Below are 13,197 nucleotides of genomic sequence, written 5' to 3'. Positions count from 1 at the left end.
TTTTTGCAAAAATGTATATACTAAGTACCCTGTTTATTAAGCACTTGCAATTTATTTATTTATAGTCAGGGTATTTTTTCTACAATTTTCTCCTTGGTTTTTTTCTAGTCTTGAGGCTGCAATTCACATGCTTGTAATGTTGCATGTTTATTGAACATTTGTCACAGCTCAGTTTTTTGTTTTTTTTTGTCTGTTATCTTGCTTTAATGCAAGTTGGGGGTGCAGCCCTCCTGATACTGAGGCTGAACAATTACCTGCTTCTCACTTTTTGCTGTGTATTTAATCTGGGACCCAGCTAACCACTTTACCATCCATATTGAAGTTTTGACATGACACTAGTCAGGTACAGAATATGTTTTTAACTTTAGTAGGTTAGGGACTGTCTCAGATGGGTACACCGTGACGAGGTGAGACAGCTTCTTACCTTTTTGCAAAAATGTATATACTAAGTACCCTGTTTATTAAGCACTTGCAATTTATTTATTTATAGTCAGGGTATTTTTTCTACAATTTTCTCCTTGGTTTTTTTCTAGTCTTGAGGCTGCAATTCACATGCTTGTAATGTTGCATGTTTATTGAACATTTGTCACAGCTCAGTTTTTTTTTTTGTCTGTTATCTTGCTTTAATGCAAGTTGGGGGTGCAGCCCTCCTGATACTGAGGCTGAACAATTACCTGCTTCTCACTTTTTGCTGTGTATTTAATCTGGGACCCAGCTAACCACTTTACCATCCATATTGAAGTTTTGACATGACACTAGTCAGGTACAGAATATGTTTTTAACTTTAGTAGGTTAGGGACTGTCTCAGATGGGTACACCGTGACGAGGTGAGACAGCTTCTTACCTTTTTGCAAAAATGTATATACTAAGTACCCTGTTTATTAAGCACTTGCAATTTATTTATTTATAGTCAGGGTATTTTTCTACAATTTTCTCCTTGTTTTTTTTCTAGTCTTGAGGCTGCAATTCACATGCTTGTAATGTTGCATGTTTATTGAACATTTGTCACAGCTCAGTTTTTTGGTTGTTTTTGTCTGTTATCTTGGTTTAATGCAAGTTGGGGGTGCAGCCCTCCTGATACTGAGGCTGAAAAATTACCTGCTTCTCACTTTTTGCTGTGTATTTAATCTGGGACCCAGCTAACCACTTTACCATCCATATTGAAGTTTTGACATGACACTAGTCAGGTACAGAATATGTTTTTAACTTTAGTAGGTTAGGGACTGTCTCAGATGGGTACACCGTGACGAGGTGAGACAGCTTCTTACCTTTTTGCAAAAATGTATATACTAAGTACCCTGTTTATTAAGCACTTGCAATTTATTTATTTATAGTCAGGGTATTTTTTCTACAATTTTCTCCTTGGTTTTTTTCTAGTCTTGAGGCTGCAATTCACATGCTTGTAATGTTGCATGTTTATTGAACATTTGTCACAGCTCAGTTTTTTTTTTTTTTTTTTTTTGTCTGTTATCTTGCTTTAATGCAAGTTGGGGGTGCAGCCCTCCTGATACTGAGGCTGAACAATTACCTGCTTCTCACTTTTTGCTGTGTATTTAATCTGGGACCCAGCTAACCACTTTACCATCCATATTGAAGTTTTGACATGACACTAGTCAGGTACAGAATATGTTTTTAACTTTAGTAGGTTAGGGACTGTCTCAGATGGGTACACCGTGACGAGGTGAGACAGCTTCTTACCTTTTTGCAAAAATGTATATACTAAGTACCCTGTTTATTAAGCACTTGCAATTTATTTATTTATAGTCAGGGTATTTTTTCTACAATTTTCTCCTTGTTTTTTTTCTAGTCTTGAGGCTGCAATTCACATGCTTGTAATGTTGCATGTTTATTGAACATTTGTCACAGCTCAGTTTTTTTTTTTTTTTGTCTGTTATCTTGCTTTAATGCAAGTTGGGGGTGCAGCCCTCCTGATACTGAGGCTGAACAATTACCTGCTTCTCACTTTTTGCTGTGTATTTAATCTGGGACCCAGCTAACCACTTTACCATCCATATTGAAGTTTTGACATGACACTAGTTAGTAGGTTAGGGACTGTCTCAGATGGGTACACCGTGACGAGGTGAGACAGCTTCTTACCTTTTTGCAAAAATGTATATACTAAGTACCCTGTTTATTAAGCACTTGCAATTTATTTATTTATAGTCAGGGTATTTTTTCTACAATTTTCTCCTTGGTTTTTTTCTAGTCTTGAGGCTGCAATTCACATGCTTGTAATGTTGCATGTTTATTGAACATTTGTCACAGCTCAGTTTTTTGTTTTTTTTTGTCTGTTATCTTGCTTTAATGCAAGTTGGGGGTGCAGCCCTCCTGATACTGAGGCTGAACAATTACCTGCTTCTCACTTTTTGCTGTGTATTTAACCCCTTCACGACCATGGACGGATCTTTCCGTCATGGATCGTGTCCCGGTAATCCCCGCCCCCTGCCGCGGGCAGGCGGCGTGGATCGGCACACATATCAGCTGTTTTCAACAGCTGACATGTGTGCCTACATGTTCCGAGTGGAATCGCATTCCACCCGGAACATTAACCCCTTAGATCTCGCTGCCAAAGTCTGGCAGCGAGATCTATATGCGCGCGGCCATCTTTTTTTCTTACCGCCGCCCCCTCCGGACGTCACGTGAGTGATCACGTGACGTTCGGGGGTTGCCATCGTAGCACAGGGTCATGTGATGACGCCTGGTGCTAAGAAGTTTCACTTTCATTCTTCCTCGGCACGGAGCAGAGGAAGAAAGAAAGTGACTGAATCTGCTGATTACAGCGGTATAGCTGTGATCAGCAGATAGCGATCAGCAATCGGATTGCTGATCGCTATAGCCCCCTAGGGGGACTAGTAAAATAAAATAAAAAAAGTAAAAAAAAAGTTTTAAAAAATTAAAAAAAAAACAAAAAACCTAAAAGTTCAAATCACCCCCCTTTCCCCCCATTGAAAATTAAAGGGTTAAAAAATAAATAAATATACACATATTTGGTATCGCCGCGTTCAGAAATGCCCGATCTATCAAAATATAAAATCAATTAATCTGATTGGTAAACGGCGTAGTGGCAAAAAAATTCCAAACGCCAAAATTACGTTTTTTGGTCGCCGCAAGTTTTACGCAAAATGCAATAACAGGCGATCAAAACGTAGCATCTGCGCAAAAATGCTACCATTAGAAACATCAGCTCGAGACGCAAAAAATAAGCCGTCACTGAGCCATAGATCCCAAAAAATAAGAACGCTACGTGTTTTGGAAAATGGCGCAAAACGTGCGCCACTTTTATTGGACAAACTTGTGAATTTTTTTTAACCCCTTAGATACAAGTAAACCTATACATGTTTGGTGTCTACAAACTCGCACCGACCTCAGGTATCATACCCACATATCAGTTTTACCATATAGTGAACACCGTGAATAAAACATCCCAAAAACTATTGTGCCATCACACTTTTTTTGCAATTTTTCCACACTTGGAATTTTTTTGCTGCTTTCCAGTACACCATATGGTAAAACTTATGGTTTCATTTAAAAGTACAACTTGTCCCGCAAAAAACAAGCCCTCATATGGCAAGATTGACAGAAAAATAAAAAGGTTACGGCTCTCGGAAGAAGGGGAGCAAAAAACAAAAACGCAAAAACGGAAAGTGCCCCGGGGCTGAAGGGGTTAATCTGGGACCCAGCTAACCACTTTACCATCCATATTGAAGTTTTGACATGACACTAGTCAGGTACAGAATATGTTTTTAACTTTAGTAGGTTAGGGACTGTCTCAGATGGGTACACCGTGACGAGGTGAGACAGCTTCTTACCTTTTTGCAAAAATGTATATACTAAGTACCCTGTTTATTAAGCACTTGCAATTTATTTATTTATAGTCAGGGTATTTTTTCTACAATTTTCTCCTTGGTTTTTTTCTAGTCTTGAGGCTGCAATTCACATGCTTGTAATGTTGCATGTTTATTGAACATTTGTCACAGCTCAGTTTTTTGTTTTTTTTTGTCTGTTATCTTGCTTTAATGCAAGTTGGGGGTGCAGCCCTCCTGATACTGAGGCTGAACAATTACCTGCTTCTCACTTTTTGCTGTGTATTTAATCTGGGACCCAGCTAACCACTTTACCATCCATATTGAAGTTTTGACATGACACTAGTCAGGTACAGAATATGTTTTTAACTTTAGTAGGTTAGGGACTGTCTCAGATGGGTACACCGTGACGAGGTGAGACAGCTTCTTACCTTTTTGCAAAAATGTATATACTAAGTACCCTGTTTATTAAGCACTTGCAATTTATTTATTTATAGTCAGGGTATTTTTTCTACAATTTTCTCCTTGGTTTTTTTCTAGTCTTGAGGCTGCAATTCACATGCTTGTAATGTTGCATGTTTATTGAACATTTGTCACAGCTCAGTTTTTTGTTTTTTTTTGTCTGTTATCTTGCTTTAATGCAAGTTGGGGGTGCAGCCCTCCTGATACTGAGGCTGAACAATTACCTGCTTCTCACGTTTTGCTGTGTATTTAATCTGGGACCCAGCTAACCACTTTACCATCCATATTGAAGTTTTGACATGACACTAGTCAGGTACAGAATATGTTTTTAACTTTAGTAGGTTAGGGACTGTCTCAGATGGGTACACCGTGACGAGGTGAGACAGCGTCTTACCTTTTTGAAAAAATGTATATACTAAGTACCCTGTTTATTAAGCACTTGCAATTTATTTATTTATAGTCAGGGTATTTTTTCTACAATTTTCTCCTTGGTTTTTTTCTAGTCTTGAGGCTGCAATTCACATGCTTGTAATGTTGCATGTTTATTGAACATTTGTCACAGCTCAGTTTTTTGTTTTTTTTTGACTGTTATCTTGCTTTAATGCAAGTTGGGGGTGCAGCCCTCCTGATACTGAGGCTGAACAATTACCTGCTTCTCACTTTTTGCTGTGTATTTAATCTGGGACCCAGCTAACCACTTTACCATCCATATTGAAGTTTTGACATGACACTAGTCAGGTACAGAATATGTTTTTAACTTTAGTAGGTTAGGGACTGTCTCAGATGGGTACACCGTGACGAGGTGAGACAGCTTCTTACCTTTTTGCAAAAATGTATATACTAAGTACCCTGTTTATTAAGCACTTGCAATTTATTTATTTATAGTCAGGGTATTTTTTCTACAATTTTCTCCTTGGTTTTTTTCTAGTCTTGAGGCTGCAATTCACATGCTTGTAATGTTGCATGTTTATTGAACATTTGTCACAGCTCAGTTTTTTTTTTTGTCTGTTATCTTGCTTTAATGCAAGTTGGGGGTGCAGCCCTCCTGATACTGAGGCTGAACAATTACCTGCTTCTCACTTTTTGCTGTGTATTTAATCTGGGACCCAGCTAACCACTTTACCATCCATATTGAAGTTTTGACATGACACTAGTCAGGTACAGAATATGTTTTTAACTTTAGTAGGTTAGGGACTGTCTCAGATGGGTACACCGTGACGAGGTGAGACAGCTTCTTACCTTTTTGCAAAAATGTATATACTAAGTACCCTGTTTATTAAGCACTTGCAATTTATTTATTTATAGTCAGGGTATTTTTCTACAATTTTCTCCTTGTTTTTTTTCTAGTCTTGAGGCTGCAATTCACATGCTTGTAATGTTGCATGTTTATTGAACATTTGTCACAGCTCAGTTTTTTGGTTGTTTTTGTCTGTTATCTTGGTTTAATGCAAGTTGGGGGTGCAGCCCTCCTGATACTGAGGCTGAAAAATTACCTGCTTCTCACTTTTTGCTGTGTATTTAATCTGGGACCCAGCTAACCACTTTACCATCCATATTGAAGTTTTGACATGACACTAGTCAGGTACAGAATATGTTTTTAACTTTAGTAGGTTAGGGACTGTCTCAGATGGGTACACCGTGACGAGGTGAGACAGCTTCTTACCTTTTTGCAAAAATGTATATACTAAGTACCCTGTTTATTAAGCACTTGCAATTTATTTATTTATAGTCAGGGTATTTTTTCTACAATTTTCTCCTTGGTTTTTTTCTAGTCTTGAGGCTGCAATTCACATGCTTGTAATGTTGCATGTTTATTGAACATTTGTCACAGCTCAGTTTTTTTTTTTTTTTTTTTTGTCTGTTATCTTGCTTTAATGCAAGTTGGGGGTGCAGCCCTCCTGATACTGAGGCTGAACAATTACCTGCTTCTCACTTTTTGCTGTGTATTTAATCTGGGACCCAGCTAACCACTTTACCATCCATATTGAAGTTTTGACATGACACTAGTCAGGTACAGAATATGTTTTTAACTTTAGTAGGTTAGGGACTGTCTCAGATGGGTACACCGTGACGAGGTGAGAGAGCTTCTTACCTTTTTGCAAAAATGTATATACTAAGTACCCTGTTTATTAAGCACTTGCAATTTATTTATTTATAGTCAGGGTATTTTTTCTACAATTTTCTCCTTGGTTTTTTTCTAGTCTTGAGGCTGCAATTCACATGCTTGTAATGTTGCATGTTTATTGAACATTTGTCCCAGCTCAGTTTTTTGTTTGTTTTTTTTTGTCTGTTATCTTGCTTTAATGCAAGTTGGGGGTGCAGCCCTCCTGATACTGAGGCTGAACAATTACCTGCTTCTCACTTTTTGCTGTGTATTTAATCTGGGACCCAGCTAACCACTTTACCATCCATATTGAAGTTTTGACATGACACTAGTCAGGTACAGAATATGTTTTTAACTTTAGTAGGTTAGGGACTGTCTCAGATGGGTACATCGTGACGAGGTGAGACAGCTTCTTACCTTTTTGCAAAAATGTATATACTAAGTACCCTGTTTATTAAGCACTTGCAATTTATTTATTTATAGTCAGGGTATTTTTTCTACAATTTTCTCCTTGGTTTTTTTCTAGTCTTGAGGCTGCAATTCACATGCTTGTAATGTTGCATGTTTATTGAACATTTGTCACAGCTCAGTTTTTTGTTTTTTTTGTCTGTTATCTTGCTTTAATGCAAGTTGGGGGTGCAGCCCTCCTGATACTGAGGCTGAACAATTACCTGCTTCTCACTTTTTGCTGTGTATTTAATCTGGGACCCAGCTAACCACTTTACCATCCATATTGAAGTTTTGACATGACACTAGTCAGGTACAGAATATGTTTTTAACTTTAGTAGGTTAGGGACTGTCTCAGATGGGTACACCGTGACGAGGTGAGACAGCTTCTTACCTTTTTGCAAAAATGTATATACTAAGTACCCTGTTTATTAAGCACTTGCAATTTATTTATTTATAGTCAGGGTATTTTTTCTACAATTTTCTCCTTGGTTTTTTTCTAGTCTTGAGGCTGCAATTCACATGCTTGTAATGTTGCATGTTTATTGAACATTTGTCACAGCTCAGTTTTTTGTTTTTTTTGTCTGTTATCTTGCTTTAATGCAAGTTGGGGGTGCAGCCCTCCTGATACTGAGGCTGAACAATTACCTGCTTCTCACTTTTTGCTGTGTATTTAATCTGGGACCCAGCTAACCACTTTACCATCCATATTGAAGTTTTGACATGACACTAGTCAGGTACAGAATATGTTTTTAACTTTAGTAGGTTAGGGACTGTCTCAGATGGGTACACCGTGACGAGGTGAGACAGCTTCTTACCTTTTTGCAAAAATGTATATACTAAGTACCCTGTTTATTAAGCACTTGCAATTTATTTATTTATAGTCAGGGTATTTTTTCTACAATTTTCTCCTTGGTTTTTTTCTAGTCTTGAGGCTGCAATTCACATGCTTGTAATGTTGCATGTTTATTGAACATTTGTCACAGCTCAGTTTTTTTTTTTTTTGTCTGTTATCTTGCTTTAATGCAAGTTGGGGGTGCAGCCCTCCTGATACTGAGGCTGAACAATTACCTGCTTCTCACTTTTTGCTGTGTATTTAATCTGGGACCCAGCTAACCACTTTACCATCCATATTGAAGTTTTGACATGACACTAGTCAGGTACAGAATATGTTTTTAACTTTAGTAGGTTAGGGACTGTCTCAGATGGGTACACCGTGACGAGGTGAGACAGCTTCTTACCTTTTTGCAAAAATGTATATACTAAGTACCCTGTTTATTAAGCACTTGCAATTTATTTATTTATAGTCAGGGTATTTTTTCTACAATTTTCTCCTTGGTTTTTTTCTAGTCTTGAGGCTGCAATTCACATGCTTGTAATGTTGCATGTTTATTGAACATTTGTCACAGCTCAGTTTTTTGTTTTTTTTTTGTCTGTTATCTTGCTTTAATGCAAGTTGGGGGTGCAGCCCTCCTGATACTGAGGCTGAACAATTACCTGCTTCTCACTTTTTGCTGTGTATTTAATCTGGGACCCAGCTAACCACTTTACCATCCATATTGAAGTTTTGACATGACACTAGTCAGGTACAGAATATGTTTTTAACTTTAGTAGGTTAGGGACTGTCTCAGATGGGTACACCGTGACGAGGTGAGACAGCTTCTTACCTTTTTGCAAAAATGTATATACTAAGTACCCTGTTTATTAAGCACTTGCAATTTATTTATTTATAGTCAGGGTATTTTTTCTACAATTTTCTCCTTGGTTTTTTTCTAGTCTTGAGGCTGCAATTCACATGCTTGTAATGTTGCATGTTTATTGAACATTTGTCACAGCTCAGTTTTTTGTTTTTTTTTTGTCTGTTATCTTGCTTTAATGCAAGTTGGGGGTGCAGCCCTCCTGATACTGAGGCTGAACAATTACCTGCTTCTCACTTTTTGCTGTGTATTTAATCTGGGACCCAGCTAACCACTTTACCATCCATATTGAAGTTTTGACATGACACTAGTCAGGTACAGAATATGTTTTTAACTTTAGTAGGTTAGGGACTGTCTCAGATGTGTACACCGTGACGAGGTGAGACAGCTTCTTACCTTTTTGCAAAAATGTATATACTAAGTACCCTGTTTATTAAGCACTTGCAATTTATTTATTTATAGTCAGGGTATTTTTTCTACAATTTTCTCCTTGTTTTTTTTCTAGTCTTGAGGCTGCAATTCACATGCTTGTAATGTTGCATGTTTATTGAACATTTGTCACAGCTCAGTTTTTTTTTTTTTTTGTCTGTTATCTTGCTTTAATGCAAGTTGGGGGTGCAGCCCTCCTGATACTGAGGCTGAACAATTACCTGCTTCTCACTTTTTGCTGTGTATTTAATCTGGGACCCAGCTAACCACTTTACCATCCATATTGAAGTTTTGACATGACACTAGTCAGGTACAGAATATGTTTTTAACTTTAGTAGGTTAGGGACTGTCTCAGATGGGTACATCGTGACGAGGTGAGACAGCTTCTTACCTTTTTGCAAAAATGTATATACTAAGTACCCTGTTTATTAAGCACTTGCAATTTATTTATTTATAGTCAGGGTATTTTTTCTACAATTTTCTCCTTGGTTTTTTTCTAGTCTTGAGGCTGCAATTCACATGCTTGTAATGTTGCATGTTTATTGAACATTTGTCACAGCTCAGTTTTTTGTTTTTTTTGTCTGTTATCTTGCTTTAATGCAAGTTGGGGGTGCAGCCCTCCTGATACTGAGGCTGAACAATTACCTGCTTCTCACTTTTTGCTGTGTATTTAATCTGGGACCCAGCTAACCACTTTACCATCCATATTGAAGTTTTGACATGACACTAGTCAGGTACAGAATATGTTTTTAACTTTAGTAGGTTAGGGACTGTCTCAGATGGGTACACCGTGACGAGGTGAGACAGCTTCTTACCTTTTTGCAAAAATGTATATACTAAGTACCCTGTTTATTAAGCACTTGCAATTTATTTATTTATAGTCAGGGTATTTTTTCTACAATTTTCTCCTTGGTTTTTTTCTAGTCTTGAGGCTGCAATTCACATGCTTGTAATGTTGCATGTTTATTGAACATTTGTCACAGCTCAGTTTTTTGTTTTTTTTGTCTGTTATCTTGCTTTAATGCAAGTTGGGGGTGCAGCCCTCCTGATACTGAGGCTGAACAATTACCTGCTTCTCACTTTTTGCTGTGTATTTAATCTGGGACCCAGCTAACCACTTTACCATCCATATTGAAGTTTTGACATGACACTAGTCAGGTACAGAATATGTTTTTAACTTTAGTAGGTTAGGGACTGTCTCAGATGGGTACACCGTGACGAGGTGAGACAGCTTCTTACCTTTTTGCAAAAATGTATATACTAAGTACCCTGTTTATTAAGCACTTGCAATTTATTTATTTATAGTCAGGGTATTTTTTCTACAATTTTCTCCTTGGTTTTTTTCTAGTCTTGAGGCTGCAATTCACATGCTTGTAATGTTGCATGTTTATTGAACATTTGTCACAGCTCAGTTTTTTTTTTTTTTGTCTGTTATCTTGCTTTAATGCAAGTTGGGGGTGCAGCCCTCCTGATACTGAGGCTGAACAATTACCTGCTTCTCACTTTTTGCTGTGTATTTAATCTGGGACCCAGCTAACCACTTTACCATCCATATTGAAGTTTTGACATGACACTAGTCAGGTACAGAATATGTTTTTAACTTTAGTAGGTTAGGGACTGTCTCAGATGGGTACACCGTGACGAGGTGAGACAGCTTCTTACCTTTTTGCAAAAATGTATATACTAAGTACCCTGTTTATTAAGCACTTGCAATTTATTTATTTATAGTCAGGGTATTTTTTCTACAATTTTCTCCTTGGTTTTTTTCTAGTCTTGAGGCTGCAATTCACATGCTTGTAATGTTGCATGTTTATTGAACATTTGTCACAGCTCAGTTTTTTGTTTTTTTTTTGTCTGTTATCTTGCTTTAATGCAAGTTGGGGGTGCAGCCCTCCTGATACTGAGGCTGAACAATTACCTGCTTCTCACTTTTTGCTGTGTATTTAATCTGGGACCCAGCTAACCACTTTACCATCCATATTGAAGTTTTGACATGACACTAGTCAGGTACAGAATATGTTTTTAACTTTAGTAGGTTAGGGACTGTCTCAGATGGGTACACCGTGACGAGGTGAGACAGCTTCTTACCTTTTTGCAAAAATGTATATACTAAGTACCCTGTTTATTAAGCACTTGCAATTTATTTATTTATAGTCAGGGTATTTTTTCTACAATTTTCTCCTTGGTTTTTTTCTAGTCTTGAGGCTGCAATTCACATGCTTGTAATGTTGCATGTTTATTGAACATTTGTCACAGCTCAGTTTTTTGTTTTTTTTTTGTCTGTTATCTTGCTTTAATGCAAGTTGGGGGTGCAGCCCTCCTGATACTGAGGCTGAACAATTACCTGCTTCTCACTTTTTGCTGTGTATTTAATCTGGGACCCAGCTAACCACTTTACCATCCATATTGAAGTTTTGACATGACACTAGTCAGGTACAGAATATGTTTTTAACTTTAGTAGGTTAGGGACTGTCTCAGATGTGTACACCGTGACGAGGTGAGACAGCTTCTTACCTTTTTGCAAAAATGTATATACTAAGTACCCTGTTTATTAAGCACTTGCAATTTATTTATTTATAGTCAGGGTATTTTTTCTACAATTTTCTCCTTGTTTTTTTTCTAGTCTTGAGGCTGCAATTCACATGCTTGTAATGTTGCATGTTTATTGAACATTTGTCACAGCTCAGTTTTTTTTTTTTTTTGTCTGTTATCTTGCTTTAATGCAAGTTGGGGGTGCAGCCCTCCTGATACTGAGGCTGAACAATTACCTGCTTCTCACTTTTTGCTGTGTATTTAATCTGGGACCCAGCTAACCACTTTACCATCCATATTGAAGTTTTGACATGACACTAGTCAGGTACAGAATATGTTTTTAACTTTAGTAGGTTAGGGACTGTCTCAGATGGGTACACCGTGACGAGGTGAGACAGCTTCTTACCTTTTTGCAAAAATGTATATACTAAGTACCCTGTTTATTAAGCACTTGCAATTTATTTATTTATAGTCAGGGTATTTTTTCTACAATTTTCTCCTTGGTTTTTTTCTAGTCTTGAGGCTGCAATTCACATGCTTGTAATGTTGCATGTTTATTGAACATTTGTCACAGCTCAGTTTTTTTTTTTTTGTCCGCTCCCGACTTGTTCTCACCTAAGGAGCCCTTTGCCCTCAGATGCTGGCCCGTGGGATCTCTGAGCCCTGGAGGTGGCCGTTTATCCCCCTCGTTGGGCTGTTGCCTTTAGTTGGGACTGTGGGTGGGACAGGACCTTTAGTCCTGGCCGCAATCAGTTAATTATCTAGCCCCCAGTAGCTTCTGGACCTAGCTTCAGGGTCTGAGTACCCCCCTTTGTGCTCCGGTTTCTGAGTGGGTTCCCTGGGTCGGTACCGGCGGGCTACAACCCTGTCCCGGTCCACCTCGGTTCCACCAAGCCGTCTTCCTGGCTCCTGCAGATGGAGACCGCCGTCTGCCTCCTAGCCAAAGGTACCAGTGCCTCCTACCCCGACACCTGCTCAAATTGGTTTCTCTCCTCTGCTGGAGCTGCACACAACTCCAGCCCACACACCTCTCCAACTTGAACTCTGAAACTGAACTGAACTGTTTACTTTTCCCAGGCTGTCTGAACTCCTCAGTGGGCGTCTTCCAACCGCCTGGTTCCGCCCCCTGGTGTGTCCATCAAGCCCTGAGGGGGGTGACTAGGGTTTAAATGTTTTGCTGTATGTTACCTATGAGAGACAGGTGTAATGCGGGGCCCTATTTGTGACTACCTGGCCTGGCTAGGGCGTCACACTAGCTAGAACTATATTAGGATTTAGACTATACATTTTAAGTTTATAATTGAATTGTGTGAGTACACATGTAGATCTATTAACATGACCCCAAAAAATGCCATAATTTTTAAAATTGTGATCTTAGCATATTTTCCGTTCTTTTCAACAGTTTGCAAAATTGGATTATCCAGATGACTTGTCTATATGGAAGATAAAATATAAGTCATGGAGGCATAGCTTAAAAATAAATAAATAAAAAAACACTGTAATACAGACTGAAAACTTTCATATATAAAGCAGATGATTTATGAAAACTGTTTCACAAAAATGATCTTATGTGTTTGTAAGCCTGCAGAGGATGAGGCATGGAGGAGAATAGAGTGCATCTGCAAAGTACAATTAGTTGTAGGAGATAATATTGGACACCTTTATTGAATTGCTGCAAATTAATTGTTATCACGGGGTATGTTATGACTGGACAGAGGCCCCT

Source organism: Anomaloglossus baeobatrachus, chromosome 2 (genome assembly GCF_048569485.1).
Source record: "Anomaloglossus baeobatrachus isolate aAnoBae1 chromosome 2, aAnoBae1.hap1, whole genome shotgun sequence".
NCBI lineage: Eukaryota > Metazoa > Chordata > Amphibia > Anura > Aromobatidae > Anomaloglossus > Anomaloglossus baeobatrachus.
The sequence above is the reverse complement of the archived record's forward strand: the minus strand, read 5'-3'. Positions refer to the sequence as shown.